General features: G+C 37.0%; 1 pseudogene; it reads left to right on the plus strand.

Annotated features, from left to right (window-relative positions):
- The first annotated feature begins 242 nt into the window (after positions 1 to 242).
- LOC107492613 (disease resistance protein RGA2-like) lies at positions 243 to 19,086 on the plus strand (annotated as a pseudogene).
- Positions 19,087 to 19,421: the final 335 nt, after the last annotated feature.

Here is a 19,421-nt window from a genome sequence, read left to right on the forward strand (position 1 = left end):
AGCTGTTTGTCTTTGTTGAAATTTTCTAAATAGGACATGAAGTTATGATCTCAAGGAAGGACATGCATATATGAGAAGTTTATTAGCTTTCATTGTTGAGTCACATATTTGCATAAATAGTTAGCATTGATAATTAAATATTATGGAATATCTGAATAAATTTAGATGACACTACATTTTTCTTTTATGATCACTTATGATTGGTAAAAACATACCAAGTACATAGACACAGGCACGAAAGAAAAGAAAAGTGGCAGCCAGAATTCCAAGAGGAACAGAAAGGTTGAAGAACAAGCAGAGGCTTTTTTATTTAAATAAATTAATAGGAGAACTAAATGATCTGTTTTTCCTAAATGAATTTTGAAAATGTAATTTTCCTAAATCATATAATATATAAATTGTCTTAGACTTTTGTGTTTTAAATAATATATGAATCATATTACTCTGGGACGATTTATGCATGAAATGCATTACTTAAAAATACATAAATCGTCCCAAGCCTTTGTGTGTTACAAAATATATATAAATCATCCTAGGTCACCATGAATTACGTTTTTTATCCTAAAGTTCATTGTCCTAGCACGAGTTACGTACAACTAGCCACCCCTCAAGACCCTAGTACGATTTATGTGTTACTATGATATAGGGGCGGAGCTAGATAAAATATTGGAGGGGGGCAAACAATATTTACACAATAAAATAAGACTAAAATAAAATTTTAAGGGGAGGCTAAACTGAAATTTATATATAATTTACATGTAAAAAATTAAAATTAGGGGGCCATTGCCCCCTTTGCTTGTACCTAGCTCCGCCCCTGCTATGATAAAACACATTAAGCTGTGACGATTTACATTTAAAAACACAAAACTCATGATCATGAAAGATTTTTGTGATAAAAGAGGCTATAAATAAACGAGAACAATGTATATCGAGCCATAGTTAAGTTGAGAGTTTTGGGAAGATGGCTTGAGTGTGTTTTTGCTAGTTCATCACCGAAAAAATGAATGAAAATACAAGTGAGGGTATAACATTTAATAATAAAAGGCAAGTCAGAATGTTCATAAATCAAGTAAATAAAATTCGTATGAATAAAATTAAATAAAAAAATAAAAAAATTTCATACACAACATAAATATAATGTAGTAAAGGATAAAAAAAAGAATTCATATGAACAAAAAAATAATAAAAATATCATAAAAAAAGTCAACAACATTTGTCATATGAATAAAAGAAATACAATAAAATAAATAAAAAATCATATGAACAAAGCCAAACAAAAATAAAAAAAAAAGATTTCATAAAAAATATACATATAAAAAATAGTATAGTAAATTATAAAAAAAAATCATATGGACTAGGAAGTAGTATGTATTCTACAAATATAAGATCAGAACATTAAAAAAATAATATAAAAATATTTTATCATATAAATAAAAAATACAATATAAAACATGAAAATCAAAATATGAAAGAGAGTACTAAAAATAATAAAAGTAATATTAGTTTCAATTTTTTTCGATCAATATCTTTCATATTTGTTTCGATCACTGTCAAGATAAATATTTTAATTTTTGTTATTACTTTTAGTACTCTCTTTCATATTTTGATTTTCATGTTTTTTATTGTATTTTTTATTTATATGATAAATATTTTTTATATTATTTTTTAGTGTTTTGATCTTATATTTTTAGAGTACATACTACTTCCTAGTTCATATGAGTTTTTTTTCATAATTTACTATATTATATTTTTTATATGTATATTTTTTATGAATTTTTTTATTTTTATTTGATTTTGTTTATATGATTTTTTATTTATTTTTATTGTATTTTTTTCATATGATAATATTGTTGTATAAATTTTTATTTTTATTTTTATTAATTTTTATAATATTATTGTATTATATTTATGTTGTATATAAAATTTTTTATTTTTTTATTTAGTTTTCTTCATATGAATTTTATTTATTTATTATTGTAATTTTATTTACTTTTATAATATATTATTTCGTAGATCTTCTAAATTCATTGAAGGATTTATTATTAAACGTTACACCCACGTACTCCATACTCAAAGAGAATGAGAGAAGGAGAGAGCGGGAAAGAGCATTTGAGGGTGAAACATGGTGAAGAAGATGGTCATGCCATCGAAAGAGATAAGGAGAAAAGTGTGGGAGGGTTTGCATCAGGTGTGAATGAGGGATCAAGTAAGGGCGACCTTAGTTCTAGGGTGACTTCCAAGATTTCGTTCCGTGACAAGGTTATTGGTTCTACGGTAACTGTAGGGATAAATCGGGCTGAAGCTCTAGATAGATGAGGATTCCATGGCAGTGGTCACCGAAAAACAAGGAGATCCTATGCCTCCAAGAGTTTGCTTCTCCGAAGAGGCTAGGAACATCCTTTCTGAATCATACAAGGAAACAATTGTGATTAAGGTTCTTGAAAAAAAACCTTAGTTACATGGCCATGTTTCACAATTTGAAAGGGGTATGGAGGATCACCGGTGATATGAAATCTTGGATGTGGATTTTAGGTACTTCCTCGTAAAATTTGATCGCATGGACGATCGAGAGAAGGTTTTACTAAGGGGCCATGGATGATCTTCGGTCACTATATTGCAGTCAAGCCATGAACACTGGATTTTAACCTTGTGAGGACACTTTCGGGGAGACTATGGTTTTGATTCGAATCTCTGGTTTGAGCATATGGTACTATCAGGATAAAGCCATGATGAGAATTGCTTCCGTTGTGGGGAGACCAGTCAAGGTGGATTTGGTTACTAAGTTGGCGGAGCGGGAAAAATTTGCTCGGGCTTGCGTGCAAATTAATCTTGGTTTGCCGGTGGTCCGGAGTGTGATTGTTGATGAGTTTGAATATAAGGTGGAGTATGAATACTTACACCTTATTTGTGACAAGTGCAATTGTTTCGGGCATCCAGCAACTGACTGCAGAATGACCCCGATAGAGTCGGAAAGGATAGATCGAAAGGAAACATCAGTGACCGAGATGGCGACTCGGGTGGTGCAGCAACAGGAAGCCTCAAAGGAAAAAAATTTTGAATTTGGATGCAATCCCAAAGATTCAGTGATAGTTGCAGAAATTGGGGAGGAATTAGGTGATACGTTGCATGGGAAGGAAGTGGGGTCCCAGCATTTGGAAAATGAGGCTGGCTGGACCAAAGTCAGCGGAAAAAGAAGAGGAAAATTGAGCCAATCAAACACAGCCCAACAAACCTCTAAAGACAAAGTGCCGGTGCGCTCAAATCAGAAATTGGACCAGAACCGTGACTTTGGGCTACGTATGAGAGGAGTCGAATCAGGGGTGAAGACCGGATCGGTTAGCGGATCTAAAGCACGCATGGCATCTTCCAAACAGCAAGGGGTGAAGGGCAAAGCTGTCTCCGTTGCGGTGCCGACTTTCACTACCATTATCAAAAACGGACACAAGAGGTTGCGCCTTTCTTCTTTGCAGAATTTGCCGTCGCCTCCGGACTGCTTTGGCGACACCAGCAAGCAGTAAATCAGCGAATTGGAAGGGTTGTCAGTGGAGAGACACAGACAAACCAGGCAACAACCAGACAAGGACAAGCAAGTCTCAGGGGGATATGATGGTGGATATTCATCATCTCGTTAGGGACTTCAGCTGAGGTTGGTCCTTTTTACAATACAATTGTTTTATGGATTATTTAGATTTAAGATTTCTATTTTGGAATATTAGAGGGGCCTCTAATAAATTGGCCCGGGTTCATAGTAAGGAGTTAGCGAATAAATTTTACCCTACTTTTTTCATTCTGTTTCAAACCCATATTGCTTTCGAGAGGATGAAAACTTTTTGTAATAATCTAGGTTACCAGGGTGTTGGTATTGTTAAGGCTAATGGTCATAGTGGGGTATCTGGGTTCTATGTTCTAATTCAAATATTTCTGTGAGAGTATTGGATGTAGTTGATCAATGTATCAGTTTTGAAATCACTATGGGCAATACATCTAGTTAATGCAGTGCGGTGTATGCTAATCCGTATATACATCGGCGTAAAGAACTGTGGGGTGACTTGACAAGGATTGCTAATATGATCCACGGACATTGGATTGTGTTAGGGGACTTTAATGATGTTCTGTTGCAGAGTGAAGTTAGAGGGGGGCAGTTTAGACTTGCTAGAGCAGAACAATTTGCGAAAACATTGGAAGATTGTGGACTGTTTGATATGGGGGCTATTGGGAGAAGATTCACTTGGTACATGAAGGTGAAAGGTGGGGTGCAGGTGGCTAAGAAGCTTGATAGAGCAGTCATCAACCAGGACTGACGACTAATGTTTCTGGAGGCTTATACTGAAGTGCTGGCGCGCCTTCACTCTGATCATTGCCCGTTGTTCACTAGGTGCAAGATGGCAGAGAGGGCTACCGAGGGCCACCAAGGGCCATCGTCCGTTCAGATTTCAGGCTGCATGGATGACTCATCCTCTTTTTAGGAATGTTGTTGATACAGCTTGGAATAGAGGAGCTCCGGATGTAGTCAAATGTTTGTTGGAGGTTCAAAAAGATGCAACTAGCTTCAATAAAAAAGTTTTTGGTAATATTTTTGTTAAGAAAAGAGAGTTGGAGAGGCTTTTAAATGACGTTCAAATTACTCTGGAGAGTCGGGAGGATCAACAGCTTAGGATCAAAGAGCAGGTTTTGCATCAGGAACTAAATGTTGTCCTTCTTCAAGAAGAGCTGTTATGGTATCAAAAATCTAGAGAACAATGGGTGAGATGTGGAGACAGAAATACAAAATTTTTTCATCTGCAGACAGTTATCAGGAGAAAGAGGAACAAAATTCATGAGTTATTTTTGGAGGATAGGTCTTGGGCAACAGAGACTACGACTCTAGAAGTGGTGGCAAATTCTTTCTTTCAAAAACTCTTTTCTACAAGGGAGGATATTGACCTGGACGCCATGGGGCCTTTTCCTTGCCCGTCTCTTAGTACTGAGGCTTGTCAAAAGTTAGTGGAACCGGTGACGTTTGAAGAGGTTAAAGGAGCTATGATGACCATGAGTTCGTTTAAAGCCCCAGGGCCAGATGGATTTCAAGTAATTTTCTACAAAGAGTTCTAGGACTCTCTTAGCAACGATGTGTGTGGACTGGTCAAGCGAGCCTTTGAGGGTGAGCCAATGAATGCAGCTATTTTTGATACTCTCGTTGTTCTAATTCCTAAAGCGGAAGTTCCCTCTTCCTTACGGGAGTTTTGGCCTATTAGCTTATGTAATGTAATTTATAAAATTGTCACAAAAGTTCTAGTTAACAGGTTCAGACCTTTCTTGTCGAAGATCATTGGTCCTTTGCAAGGAGGGTTCATTCTAGGAAGAGGAACCACAGAGAATATTATCATTGCTCAGGAGATTATGCACTTCATGAGGAACACCAAGTCTCAAAAAGGGACCATGGCATTCAAGATTGATTTGGAAAAAGCTTATGACAGGGTAGACTGGCATTTTTTGGAAGCTACTTTGGTCCGGTTTGGGTTTCCAAAGGCTACCATTAATCTTATATTGAATTGTGTGACTTCCTCTTCGTTGGCAGTTTTATGGAATGGGGACAGGCTCCAAAATTTCAATCCAAAGAGAGGGTTGAGGCAAGGAGATCCTATGTCTCCTTATCTATTTGTACTATGTATGGAAATGCTTGCCTGTTTTATCTCTCATAGAGTTTCCCAAGGTTTGTGGAACCTAGTTGCGGTTTCTAGGAACGGACCACGACTCTCTCATTTGATGTTTGCAGATGATCTTTTGCTTTTCTGTAAGGCATCGAAAGCTCAAGTAATAGAGGTCATGCATTGTTTGGACTTGTTTTCTAGAGCGTCAGGTTTGAAGGTAAATCTTCATAAGTCAAAGGCCCAGTGTTCCAAGAGGGTGTCGGAGAGGAGAAAAGAGGTTCTCTCAGGGGTCTCTAACATCCGGTTCTGCAATGATTTGGGTAAATACTTGGGAATTAACATCAGTCATGCCAGAGCTTCCAGGAAGACGGCTCAGGAGGTTATTGAAAAAATTTTGAGGAAGCTCTCCAGTTGGAAAGGATGCCTGCTGAATAAGGCAGGGAGGCTTTGTCTTGTTAAATCGGTTATGGCCTCTATCCTGGTTTATGAAATAAAAATTTCTCTTCTCGCGAAGTATGCATGTAATAAAATTGATTCCTTGATGAGACAGTTCTTGTGGAAAGGCCAAGCGACTGGCAAAGGGCTGCCTGCCATAACTCCTAAAAGAGCAAGAGGATTGGGTATTAGGGATACTTCCTGTGCTAACATGGCGCTTCTGGAAAAGTTGGTATGGGATTGTTTAAATCATAGTGAGAAGTTATGGGTGCAGGTTCTGAAGCATAAATATCTCAGGAATCAATCTGGTATGAACGGAAATAGTAGAAATTCTTCATCGGTTACCTGGAAGAACATTGTTAGTGCCTATGGGCATCTCAAGGAAAGGCTTCATTGGAATATTGGAGATGTCCACAAATCAGTTTGGTATGATGAGTAGACTCCTTTTGGTAAGCTTTGCAACCTTGTTCCTTATGTACATATTTCTGAAACAGATTTCATGGTGGCTGACTTGTGGAAAGGGCTGTATTGGGAGGTTGATAGTGTTATCACACCTATTTCGCATGAGATTAAGCAGTTTATTTGTGGTCTGAGATATCCTAGTTTGACTGAGTTGGAGCCACAGTGGGAGTGGTGGCCTGTAGCAACAAAAAAGTATAGTGCAAGAGAGGGTTACAGATGGTTATTAAAGAAAACATTAAATTGGAATGCCAATAGTAATTAGAACTGGTTGTGGAATACAAACATTCTAGAGAAGTTCAAATTTACTATGTGGCTTGGCTTACATGATGCTCTACAAACTGAGACCTTTCGATTCAAGCGGCATTTAGCTTCTTTAGATATGTGTAAGAGATGTAACAAGGTGTAGGAGACTATGGAGCATTGCCTTAGAGACTGTGAATGATCAAAGGCAATTTGGTATATGTTGGATCCTGGTATCCTGGACTCGACGGCTGGTACTACTCTTGAAGAGTGGTTTCGGAAAGCCTTGGCTAACAATGAGGCGTCCTTTGGTGCAAGGCTTTGGTGGGTATGGAGACATAAGTGCAATGACATATTCAATATTGACAACCATTGGACAGACCACAAGGTTGTTGCCTTAGCCAGAATTATTGCCAAGGACTTACAGGTTTATAGGAATCGAAACAATGCCTTTAGGTCTCTCCGAAATTGCCTGTGTTGGGACTCACCGGTAGGCAATAGTTTTAAAGTTAATTGTGATGCAAGATTGTATAGATTCAAATTTAGCGGGATTTGCGTGTATTATTAGAGATTCTAAGGGAGATTGGATCTCGGGTTGCTCTGGAAGCATTCCCCCTTGGTCTATCATCAGATGTGAATTATTTGCTGCTTGGAGGGGCTGGTTTTAGCTTGGGATTGCGGTTTGAGGGATATTATATGTGAAACGGATTGTCTTGACATTCTGCCCATCATGCACGAGCTTACAAGTGGGTATTCATCTGAAGTAACAGATTTGGTTCACAAGATTCAGGAGCTTCTATCTCGTCCTTGGCTTGTTCACGTTGAATGGGTGTCCCGAGAAGCAAATAGAGCTGTGGATTAAATGGCTAAATATGGTGCCAAAGTTATTTGGTTTGAGCCTTGTGTTGATCTCCAACAAATCATCCGCTTGGATTTAGGATAGTTTTTGCTTTGTTTCTTTCCTTATTTAGACATTAAAAAAAAACGTTACACCCTTACTTGTATTTTCATTCATTTTTTCCGGTGATGAACTAGCAAAAACACACTCTCAGCTATCTTCCCAAAACCCTCAACTTAACTATGGCTCGATATACATTGTTCTCGTTTATTTATAGTCTCTTTTAGCACATAAATCTTCCATGATCATGAGCTTTGTATTTTTGAATGTAAATCGTCCCAGTCTAATGTGTCTTATCATAGTAACACATAAATCGTACTACTTGTACGTAAATCGTGCTAGGACAATGAGTTTTAGGATAAAAAACATAATTCATGGTGACCTAGGACGATTTATATATATTTTGTAACACACAAAGGTCTGGGACGATTTATGTGTTTTTGAATAATGCATTTCATGCATAAATTGTCCCAAGGTAACATAATTTATATATTATTTAAAATACAAAAGTATAGAACGATTTATATATTATATGATTTAGGAGAATTACGTTTTTAAAATCCATTTAGAGGAATCAAGTAATTTAGTTCTCCTATTAATTTATTTAAATAAAAAAGCCTATTTTGGCTTATACAACTGAACAATACACTAAGATGACGAATAAAGAGATCTCCTAATTCTGGTCTATATTAGTTAGTTATGAACAGCTTCACTTCCTTTGGAGATAGGTAACTACTAGCAACTGCCATTTTATTTTATTTTATTTTATTTTTTGATGGTTAACATAAACTCAAACTGAGCATATTAGTCCAAAACTGCCATTTTATTCTTAATGGTTAACTAACTATATATGATCTTAATGGTTTTTAATGTTTTTTTTTTGGACCTATGGTTTTTAATGTTAACAACTGTGTATTTAGTTGAAAGTAATGGTAATGGTTTTAGTTGGGTAATTTTTTTTTTCTCACCGTGCTGTTTTTTTATATAGAAGTAGAAGTAGTGATATACTCTAATATTGTAATTTTTGGTATTGTTTAAAATTATAGGATGTACAAAAATCACAAATAGGAGGGTTCGATTTCTGTATCTCAAAATTTTTTATTTTTTTAACACAAATCGGGAGTTCAATTTTTGTACTTCTAACATATGGGACAATCTGATTTCTACTTTTTTACTTAAACTTTCCACATTTGAGAATAACACCCCAACAGTCAATATTTTAAAAAAACACTATTGCTATTCTAATATCAAAAATAAAAAGTTCTCACATCTATGATCCATCTCCATTGTTGCTATTAGTTTTTTTCTCTTTCGTTTATCAAAATTATTCGAAGCTATTAAGTAAGAATTTCTCAGAAAAATATAATGACAGGCTCTACTGTTAGATGCGTTACTTTCCTCTTATACTATATTTGGCTTAAATTAAAGTACAATTAAGAAGCAAAAACACACTGAAGAAGCAAAGAAGAAAAGAAAAGAAAAAGCACTAGAATCAATCCACAACTTCTGCATGGGCATGTTTCACGTTGTGGAATATAATGGTATCAACGCTATTTGGTATTTCAGTTCATGCACTTTTGACATTGAATCCATTGTTGAGTAACACTACTTTCGGTGGTACCTAAAGCTACTTTAGTATCTTCAATTTATTCTACATTACTATCTGATTTCTTCTTTCAAATCCATGGCAGAATCACTCATCTTCAGGCTATGCTGAATCACTGACAGCAAAGCTTGCTTTTTAAATTATTGAAAAAGAAATAAATTAGAAAAAATTATTCTAAGAAATTGTTAGAAAAATTTAATTATTAAAAAAAATTAATACCAAAATTATTTAAAAAAATTAATGTTTATAATATTTAAAAAAAACCATTTTTTTAGTTAAAAATACAAATATATCTTTAATTACTTATTTATTTATTTTTATAATCTTTATATCAATGATTTATATTCCTTTTAAAATTTTGGTCATTTTTATAATTATTTATTTTTCTTATTTATATGATCTTTCTTCCTCTCATTCGCTACAAGCCTACAACAATAGAAACCTATGAGTATGAGAGAAGGCGCAGAGAAATGTGTGTTGGCCCTTATTTATTTACATTGTTATGATAGGTGTTGACGCACGGACTCCGACATCAACTGCTTGAACGATAGTTGTTACATTGCGAGAATCGATTTTGAAGTTAGTATTATTTTCATCTTTTAAATTAATAAGCGTATGTCATTATAGTTAGAGTATTTTTATAGATTTAATATTGACACATGAGTAGAATGGATTATCTTTAAATAACATAAAATAGGTTAGTTGGTAAGTTATTAATATTTGTTAGGTGTCGAATTTATTTATTGTAAAAGTTAATTTATTAATTAATTTAATTTAATTAATTATTTATTTATTTATTAATTTTTTTTAAATAAATAAAAGAAATGTTATTAATTACTGTTTATTCCTGGTTATTATGTTATGTTATTTATGTGTTTTTATTTCTGAGTCGAATTTTATATTTTTAGTTTTAAATTTGAATATGCTAGAGAACTTAGGTTGAAATCCAAATTTTTACAAAAAAAAAATTTTAAATAGAGGCTGCCTACTACTACCTAGGCGGGTGAGTCACATTCCTACACCGTCGAACGTCATTGTTCCTTGCCTGAGAGAAGCTGAGTTTGGCGACACGGTACAACTCAGAAACTTCGTGTTTGACAATTCCCTAATCACTGCATTTGTTGAGCGCTGGCGTCAGGAGATCCACATTTTTTACCTACTACGGAGTGAGTGCACCATCACCTTGTAGGATGTTGCGTACCACCTCAGGTTATGCACGAACAGAGTGTTAGTGTAATCACTCTGCATCTCTGCTCACTCTATCCACCATCTAGAAGTCACAAGCGTTAGCAAGTAGTTAGGCCAGCTCAGCAAAGTTTGTTACAGCTGTTAGCCCCACAACCAACTTGTATCACTCACACACACTACACCCAAAACAACTTATATAAGTATCACTCAACTAACTCTGTATCAATTTCAATGGTTTCTAATCACAATGCAACACTCTTCTCCTCTTTCTTTCTGTTCTTCTATTTCTCTCGATTCTCTTCACTCAGCTAGCTTACTCACTCTGTGATTGTTGCTCATTCACCAGCTACTGATACCTTTCATGGTATCAGAGCTTCGGTTCAAGATCCATGAAAAACTCAGCGTCTTCCGCCTCACAAAACCAGGAAAATCGAGCTTCACAGTCACAATCAACAACAATGGCGTCCATAGCAAACTTTTCAGCAACAATCAAGCTGGATGAAGACAACTTCAAAGCTTGGAAGCGCCAAGCACTAGCGTGCATCAAAGCCAATAGACTCAACAGTCACATCACTGCTCTATCGATTCCAAGAAGATTCAGTTCCGATCAAGACAAAATTGAAGGAAAAGTTTCACAAGAATTTGAAGAGTGGGAACAGCGTGATGAATGCCTAGTAGCCTGGATGCTCTCTCCTATGAATGAGGTCTTTGTGAACAAGGTTGTGGAATATGAATATGCGCATGAAATTTGGACGGCACTTGATGAATACTTCACTGTCAGACTCAAATCCAAGATTAGAATGTTAAAGGCGCAGCTAAAGATGATCAAGAAGCAAGGTGCACCAGCGATGGAGTACATCTCCAAGATCAACAAGGTAACCAATTCCCTAGCTGCACTTGGCGCTCCACTGTCATAGGAAGAACACATTGAAGCTGCTTTACAAGGTTTGGATGAAGATTTCAGTGCCTTCATCACCATGGTTAACTCCAGAATAGATCACATGACCATTAGTGAGTTTGAGTCGCAACTGTTTGCTCAAGAGGAAGTAAATGAAAGATTTCGAAAGCCTGATCTAACTATGGTTCATGCAAATATTGCTCAAAAGGAACAAGGTACAAGCAAAGCCAAAGATGAATATGCAGCAGAAGAACCCTATGAAAACTACAGAAACTATGGCAGAGGACAACCTGGCAGAAGAGGAAGAGGAAGAAGCTTCCGAGGGAGCAGGTCATGGTGGCAAGGAAATCGGCCTCAGTGTCAACTATGTGGAAAAATTGGTCACACAGTCTGGGAATGCTTCCACAGATTCAACCAGAACTACCAAAACCCTCACTTTCAAACCACCAACAATGGTCCTCCTCCACCTACTGTTGGCTTCCATCAGCACCCTCACTCAATCAATTCACCAGTACAGCAACCAGGAAACTCACATCACACTAGTCAAGGTCAAGGCTCTCCTCCTCAGGCTTTGCTTCGAACCGAGGCCATTTTGGATAGAATTTATGACTCTAGCCACTAGGCACTCAGTTGATAGCAATGAATACAATTGTGTGCATTTACCTATTTCTATCTCTCCTGTATCTGTGTCCAAAAGTAGTCCAATTGTGCTTTCTGATGCTGCTATTAAAAATCCTAATGCTTCCACTCATGTAATTTCTGGTACAATATTGCATCCTGAAGTTGACACTACAAATAAATTTTCTGCCTTACTTACAAAAGCCAAATCTGATGCTCTCACTAACACTAATACTTCTACTTATGTTGATACCAGCACAAACTACACCAAAAACCATTCTTGTACTACTGCCTCTGATGCAGATAGAGCCAACTACACCAGCAGCCATTCTCCACCCACCTACCATACTGGTACCAAAGACACAAAATTCCTTCCCTGCACAAATTCCTACTCACCCAGAAAGGACACCCAAACCAGCAACTATTCTCTATCCACCTCAACCAATCACCCTTCAACCCCACAAGACAGCCAAACCAATAACACCTCCTCCTCCGCCTCAGCCACCCTTGACCTTTGGCACAAAAGACTTGGTCACCCCTCTCACAACATCACCAAAGCCGTCCTCAGCAGCCAAAAAATTCCCTTTTGCACCACCAAAAACATTCCTCCCTGTAACTCTTGTGTCATCAACAAAATTCACCAACTTCCATTTCCTTCCTCTCAAACTCAATACACACAGCCTCTAGACCTAGTATTCTCTGACCTCTGGGGTCCTTCCCCACAGCTGAGCAAGTCAGGTTTTCGTTACTATGTTTGCTTCATCGATGCCCACAGCCGATACACCTGCACCTATTTCCTAAAGACCAAAAATCAAACCTTCACAGCGTTTCTCCAATACAAAGCCATGATAGAAAAACGAACAGGCCAAACTATCAAAGCCCTGCAAACAGACCATGGTGGGGAATACCTTTCCAACACTTTTCAACAATATCTTAGAGATCATGGAATTCTTCATAGGCTCACCTGTCCACATACACACCAACAAAATGGATGTGTTGAGCGCAAGCACCGCCACTTGACTGAAACTGCCCTCACCCTTCTATCTCAAGCCTCCATGCCTCTCTCCTTCTGGGAGAAGCCATTCTAACCTCTACCTACCTAATAAACAGACTTCCCACACCAGTACTAAAGCTAAAATTCCCACTAGAAGTACTCTTCAACACCCCACCAAACTATAACCTACTAAAACCCTTCGGCTGCCTGTGCTATCCCTGGCTCAGACCCTACAATAAACACAAGTTTGACCATAGATCAACAAAATGCATATTCCTAGGCTACACCTCTGACCACAAAGGCTACAAGTGTCTATCCCCATCAGGAAGAATCTACACAGCCAGAAATATCATCTTTAGTGAACAAGAGTTTCCCTACCCAACCCTCTTCCTCAACCAACCCCAATCCAACCCTGCCCAACACCCCACCACTGTCCCTCCAGCCACATACACCATTCACCCTCCTTACTTGTCAAACATGCATAATATGCCTCCCTCTAATACTAATACTGTATCTCTATCATTACCTTCTATACCTGGTGAAGTCCCGAATGTTGCTGAAGCAAGTACTAACAATGTTGAAAATGTAGATTCAGTTGAAACTGTCCCTTTGCAAGTGGTGATCAGGCCAATTGTGCAGCCCTCCAATGCTGCACTTCAACCCTTTTTCTCTCAATCTCCCAATCATGTCCTTGTTGAAACGGCTACTCAAAACAGGCACCACATGCAAACCAGGAGCAAAAGTGGAATTTTCAAGCCTAAAGTGCTAACTGCAGTAATGAATCAAGCATCAGATTTAGGTAATACCTTACCTAAGTCAATTGATGAGGCACTTGCAACCCCACAATGGAAGAAGGCTATGGAGGAAGAATACTTAGCGTTGATCACTAATGGCACTTGGCAACTGGTTGACCCGCCATTGCAATCTAAGCCCATAGGATGCAGGTGGGTTTTCAGGATAAAGACAAATCCTGATGGCACAGTCCAGAAGTACAAAGCAAGGCTTGTGGCCAAGGGTTTCCACCAGCGTCAAGGTGTTGATTATGACCAAATCTTCAGTCCCGTAGTGCGACCTGCCACAGTCCGAGTCATGCTTAGTGTGGCTCTTGCAAGAGGATGGAAGATTCATCAGTTTGACTTCAACAATGCGTTTCTCAACGGGGATCTTCATGAAACGGTTTACATGCAGCAACCAGAAGGGTTCAAGGCACCAAATTCCGTCCAAGTCTGCAAACTCCAAAGGTCTCTCTATGGACTCAAACAAGCCCCCAGAGCCTGGTTCACAAAGCTCAGCTCTGCCCTTCAAACTTTTGGCTTCACAAGCACTCAATCAGATGTCTCACTATTCACAAAGTTCACCCCTTCTTCGGCTACATACATCCTGGTGTACGTCGATGATATCCTTGTAACTGGTGACTCCGAATTTGAAATCAAGGCACTCATGAATGAACTTCACAGTACCTTTGCTTTAAAAGAGCTAGGTGAAATGAACTACTTCCTTGGTATTGAGGTTGTAAAAACCCCTGATGACACAGTAACTCTCAAGCAAAAAGTACATCAAGGATCTCTTAAAAAGAGCAGATATGACCCATGCAAAACCTGTACCTACCCCCATGTCCTCCTCCCTAAAACTATCTGCCTTTGGTGATGGCCCCTTCCACAATCCCACTCTGTTCAGATCCATAGTGGGCAGCCTGCAGTATGCCACAATCACAAGGCCCGAAATCTCCTTCTCAGTAAATAAAGTAGCCCAGTTCCTTCACAATCCTCTTGAGTTCCACTGGAAAGCAGTGAAAAGAATCCTCAGGTACCTGGCAGGAACCACAGAATATGGCCTAAGGTTCAGTAAATTCATAGGCTTCAGGATCTATGGCTTTTGCGACTCTAATTGGGCCAGTGACGTTGATGATCGCAAGTCAACCAATGGATATGGCATTTACCTTGGCTCAAACCTGGTCTCCTGGGCCAGTCGAAAGCAAACAGCTGTATCAAAGAGCAGTACCGAAGCTGAATTTCGAGGGATTGCAGATGCAGTGACTGAAATTGTCTGGCTTCAGAATCTTCTCAGTGAAATCAGAATTTCGTGCTCAACCAAACCAGTAGTATACTGTGACAACCAAAGCGCAGTTCTGCTCTCTGCCAACCCAATCTTGCACAATAAATCCAAGCACTTTGCTCTCAACCAATCTTTTGTTCGAGACTATGTAACTAGAAAAGAAATATTTGTTAAGCATATCCCAGCTCAAGACCAACTAGCTGACACCCTAACTAAACCTCTCTCAGCCACAACCTTTGCCAAGTTCAGGAGCCTGCTTAGAGTCTTCAACACAGCATCATCATAGGCCCTCGGTTTGAGGGGGCGTGTTAATGTAATCACTCTGCATCTCTGCTCACTCTATCCACCATCTAGAAGTCACAAGCGTTAGCAAGTAGTTAGGCCAGCTCAGCAAAGTTTGTTACAGCTGTTAGCCCCACAACCAACTTGTATCACTCACACACACTACACCCAAAACAACTTATATAAGTATCACTCAATTGACTCTGTATCAATTTCAATGGTTTCTAATCACAATGCAACACTCTTCTCCCCTTTCTTTCTGTTCTTCTATTTCTCTCGATTCTCTTCACTCAGCTAGCTTACTCACTCTGTGATTGTTGCTCATTCACCAGCTACTGATACCTTTCACAGAGAGCCAGTGGGTGAGTACTTGCGTGACTTCTAGACTTGGTACCGGCGTCTGACATGGGAGTATGTAGAGAAGCTTAGGTGTCAGGCTCCTTCATGGTCAGCACTAGACATTTTTACTAAATTTTTCGAAGAAAAACGAAAGAGAAGAAGGATTGAGATGTTTGTGGAGAATACCAACATTTGAAAATCCTTTTATAACCGATTAATTTTTATCGTACTATATTTTGTTTACACAATAAACAAAATTAGTTTGTTTGTATATTGTGTAAACGAGATATGTGGAGTTCGTTCTTCGCCACATAATATGTGTGTACATATAATGCGTTAATTTAAGTGTGTCTTATTTCGATTATAGTGTAAATAAGATACGCTTATGTTTATCTTATTTATTTTGTAAATTAGATAAGTAATGTTACAAAAATCAATAAAAATTCTTCGAATTATCTATTTCCATAGTTAAAATATTTATTTTATTTATCTAAAAAAATCTCGTAAATCAGTGGGTAATATCCTTCTTGGTTCACAAAATGTTGTAAATGTGCATAGCAAAATGTATTACACATAATCATAGTCGGAGATTTCACATCTAATAATCCAAAAAAAAAGAAAAAGTTCAATGGGTCATGCTATAATTATTTATCTCTTTGTATTAAAACAAAGGATTTCATTTTAGTTAAAATGTGCCCATAGTATTCATACGAATAATTAAATAATAATGAAAAAAAGAATATCAATTTGTAATTTAGTCTTTTGAAAATACATATAAATATATAATGTTATGAATTGTGATATTAATTTAACATGTTTTAAATAATTTGTTTAACGAATATTTTGATGACACTTGACTTTGCTTCATGTGATGATGGCGTGTTTTCATCAATCTATTTATAATCCATAAAAACTGATACCAAATCTCTCCGCAATGAGTTTAAACTATCTTTTTTTGCTAATGATGTCATTCTAATGATTTAAAAAAAGATAAAAATCAACCAATCGCTATTTAATAAAATAATTTAAAAAATTAAAACAAAAAACTCTTATCTATTATTATTCAATTGAAACATCAAGTACTAATTAAATATAATAAACATACATTAAAAGTGTCATAATAATAATAATTATAAAAAATTTCAGTTATAAATATTCAAATTCTACAACTTATATATATTAAGACTCTTATTAGTTATTATTATTCATTTCTTAATCTCTCATACTAATTGTCAAAAATTCCTTAAATTTAATATAACATTTTGAAAAATAAAAAAATAAAAATAAAAATATAGTTTTGTATAACTCTAATATAAATAAACTACATCTTTTTTAAAAATAAATAAATTTAAAATCTATTTATAATATATTCTCTACAATATTTTTAATATAACATTTATTAAAATATACTATATAGTATAAATAATCTACCTATTCGCCGCGCATTACGCGGATCTCACTACACGGGTCTCACTCTAGTTACATTAATCTCTTAATATGTGATTGGTTAACTCTTTAAACTCTAGTGAAATAAAAAACTGCATTAGCATCCAATGATCCAAGAAGACTTTGGATTTTAAAATTGTAATTCATAGACTTAGCTGCTATAAAGATTGAAGACTCTGACTGTGTTTTTGCATTCACAACTTCTGCATACTCTCTCATATTTTCTTAGATTAACCATCATGGCTGAATCATTCATCTTCAGCATCGCTGAATCACTCATAACTAAGCTTGCTTCTCGTGCATACCAAGAAGCGTCTCGGGTGGTTGGTGTCTACGATGACCTCCAAGACTTGAAAAGCAGTCTCTCATATGTGAAAGCTGTGCTGTTGGATGCTGAGCAGAAGCAGGAGCACAACCACGAACTGCGGGAGTGGCTGAAGCAGATCAAACTCATCTTCTATGATGCTGAGAACGTGCTTGATCAAGTTGACTGTCAAACGTTGCGCAAGCAAGTCATCAGAGACTATGGCACTCCCAAGGACAAGGTAGGCCGCTTCTTCTCGAGTTCTAATCCACTTGTGTTTCGTTATAAGCTTGCTCTTCAGATCAAAGATATTAGGAAGAGAATAGACAGAGTCGCGGCTGATAGGGATAAGTTTGGGCTTCAAGTAATTGATGTTGATAGGCGAGTTGTGCATAGCAGGGAAATGACTTACTCCCATGTTGTTGAGTCTGATGTCATAGGAAGAGATTATGATAAAGAAAAGATCATAAAGCTGTTGATGGAACCGAGTCTGGACAACAATGGTGGCTCTAAACATATCTCTGTCATTCCCATTGTGGGAATTGGAGGTTTGGGAAAGACCACTCTTGCTAAGCTCGTCTTCAATGATAAAAGGATAACCGACTCCTTTCCGTTGAAAATGTGGGTGTGTGTGTGAAGACTTTAATATCAAGCAATTGATTATTAAGGTCATCAATGCTGCTAGCAATTTTGTTTCTACCGGTGCTCTTCCGGGCCAGCAAAATTTAAAAGAATTAGAGGTTGAACAATTGCAATATTGTCTAAGAAACATGCTTGAGGGTCAAAAGTTTTTCCTAGTCTTGGACGATGTATGGAATGAAGCTTTCTTGAATGCATGGGTGTTAAACTGCAAATACCTGCGATATTTGGATTTAAGAGATTCTACATGTGAGACTTTGCCTGAGTCAATTGGTAAGTTGAAACATTTAAGATATATTTCTCTTTGTCGTAATAAAAGAATAAAGAGGCTCCCTAACTCCATTTGCATGCTCCAAAATTTGCAAGTTTTGCGTCTTGATGGGTGTTCGAATCTTGAAACTTTACCAAAAAAGTTAAGAAAGTTGATCAGCCTGCAAAGATTGGAGATAACCACAAAACAATCTATTTTGCCAGAGAGTGACATTGCAAAGTTGAATCGTCTGGAATTTTTATGCGTCCAAGATTGTGATAATTTGGAGTCCTTGTTTGTTGAGACAAGATTGCCTACACTTCGAACTTTGCAAGTTGGTGACTGTGCGAATCTAAAGTCTTTGCCACTTGATACTCACCATTTTCCTCAGTTAGAAACTTTGGTAATCAGCGGTATTGCCAATGAAGATTGGCTTGATAGATCGGAGGATACTAATGCTGTCTTGAGGTTAAAAACCATTTTTCTTTATAATATGGTAACCTTGCCTCATTCTCTCCAACAATATGCAAGCACATTACAAACTTTGGTGATTGTAGGTTGCTACGAGCTGGAGGTACTGCCCGAATGGCTGTCAAATCTGAGTTCTTTGAAATTTCTTTTTATGGCCGGTTGTCCAAAATTGAAGTCTCTTCCCAGCGATATCCACCGTCTAACAAGTCTCCAAGTCTTGCAAATCATAGAGTGCCCTGAGTTATATGGAAAATACGAGCCACATGTTGGAGAATGTTGGCCCATGATATCTCACATTAAGCATACTGACATTAGGAAGCCATGGGAGTAGCTAATGGAAGATGAAGAAGAATTGTCTTGACAACTGCCTTTTGTTTCTTCATCAGTTTCCGTAATGTACACAATTGTTCTTGTTTTGTTTCGAACTATATGTCTTTAATGTTTTTTAACTTTCTGTATGTTCTTTTATAATTCAAGATGGTAATCCAATAAGTCTGATTTAGTATTGCTTCTATTGAAATTCTCTAGAAATTATATATTAAGTTACAATCTGAAGGAAGGACATGCATGCATGACATTATCTAACTTGCTGAAACATATTTGAGTACAGGTAATTGAAATTGTGGAATTTCTCAGAACTTGGATAGCATTTTATTTGGTGTGATG

The sequence above is a fragment of the Arachis duranensis genome, chromosome 6 (genome assembly GCF_000817695.3).
Source record: "Arachis duranensis cultivar V14167 chromosome 6, aradu.V14167.gnm2.J7QH, whole genome shotgun sequence".
NCBI classification, from domain to species: Eukaryota; Viridiplantae; Streptophyta; class Magnoliopsida; order Fabales; family Fabaceae; genus Arachis; species Arachis duranensis.